Below are 1,997 nucleotides of genomic sequence, written 5' to 3'. Positions count from 1 at the left end.
CTGTCCTTATATATACATTATGCTACAACTATTATTTAACCTAAATAACCTACCTTAATGTACTAACTATTGCTCTAAGCAAGCTTTGCTTTTACAGATTATTTATAAACTGTTGTAGTATTTTATATAAGTAGTAGTAGTAATAGAGTGCGCAACTTTATATTAAGGCCTATTATAACCTATTATAAGTTAAAAGGAACTAATCTAGCGCCTTAGAACCTTTTTTAAATATTACTAAAAGTAATTATAGCATTATAGGCTACTTTAAAGCATAGTAAGAACTTTATTTTTATAATATAAGTAATCTAGTTACACATAAAGTTTTTAGCTTAGCACTTATATGCTTTCTTTAAAAGAGTAAAACAACCTACATTAAGTAGCTATAAAAAGTATAATAAGTAAAAAAGCATATAAATAGTAATAATTTTATTATTTTTATAGTATTACTAAAAATAAAGTAAGTTATAGCTTTTATAGCTATTAATAACTAGCAGACAGTAGCTGCTAACAGTCTACTTTTTTATATGCGTGTTAAAGTGCTTTAACTAGTCTAGACTAAGCTAATTAGTAGTCTAGCTATGCTTAGAGATTATAATAACTTAATTCTAAAGTAAAAATTTCTTTTTGTACTAGTTTAAAAAGTAGTTACTACTTTAAAAAATAATAAAAAGTAAAATAGCCTACTTTTTAGCATTAATGCTCTAGATAGCTGTTGTCTACTTTTAGTTACCTAGCTAGACTGCTTTTAGCTGTTCTTGTCTCTCTAAACTTAAAATACTACAACAGTTTATAAATAATCTGTAAAAGCAAAGCTTGCTTAGAGTAATTGTTGCAACTACTAATTAAAGAGCAATAAGAAGCAAGTCTATTAACTATAAGAGGCTTATAGAGAGCTTAGACGCTAAGTATCTTAGGCTGCTTGTCTAAAACACAGGCGTGACACTAGGCCTATGTGCGCGACACTAGGTCCCTGTGCTCTTCTTACGCAACAGTAATAGTTAGTGTATTAAAGTAGGTTGTCTAGGTTAAAGAATAGTTACAGCATAATGCTTAGCAAAGTAGTATTAAATAGGTAATAGATGTATAATAATAACATTTAACTATAGCATGTAACTAATCTGTTTATAGTAGTAACACTTAGATGTGTTGTCACTATAGTTGCACAATAGTTAGATGTGTTGTTACATAATAGTTAGATGCGTTAGCACTATAGTTGTATGCATCTTAGCACAGTCTATTGCTAAGACCCACTTAATTATTTCGCATATATATAGACTCCTGTAAAGGAATCCTCTAGCAATACATTTAATGCAGTTTCTTATGTCTCTAGTGCCTTACATAGCTTCACATAATCACTAACACACTAATATAGCTAAAAAAGTAAATAATAGCTAGCTCTAGCTCTTAACGCGTTTGTGCTCTTACAATAGTCTTCCTTTGTTACAGTTATGTTACAGCTATCTAACCCCTGAGTACCCTAAGGGCTTGGCACGGGGTATATAGGCTCCTCGGCCTCTGTACCTCTGCCTCTAACCCTAAGGTTTACTCTCTCTTGTTACCCCCCTATCCTGCATTCCCTCTCTGTAACCTGTGTTTCCTGCTTAATACCTCTTACATCCTCCCCTTTGCACCTTGCGGTCTCTAGCGTTGTGTAATAAGGTAGACGCCCCGCCTGCTAAGCTAATACTATGCAACTTTCCCTACTATTCTAAAAGGTACGCACAGGAATACCTAAGCTAAGTATTCTAGCATAGTATAATATATATATAGATAATGCTAGAGCTAGCACTAGCACTAGCAGTTGTCTCTAGTCTAGCCTAAACCTCTATAAGCAAGAGAAGGCTACATAGTTAACTGTGCCTACCTTGTTACACGTTGCGTCTGTTCTTTTCACTGCCTAATACTGCTACGCTATGCCTAATACTGCTACCTAATATCTTTAATTTAATTGTTTTAGCATTAAAGCCCTAGTTGTAGAGCTGCAGCTTGTGTAGTTT

The sequence above is a fragment of the Lindgomyces ingoldianus genome (assembly GCF_010093535.1).
Source record: "Lindgomyces ingoldianus strain ATCC 200398 unplaced genomic scaffold BDR25scaffold_4, whole genome shotgun sequence".
NCBI classification, from domain to species: domain Eukaryota; kingdom Fungi; phylum Ascomycota; class Dothideomycetes; order Pleosporales; family Lindgomycetaceae; genus Lindgomyces; species Lindgomyces ingoldianus.
The sequence above is the reverse complement of the archived record's forward strand: the minus strand, read 5'-3'. Positions refer to the sequence as shown.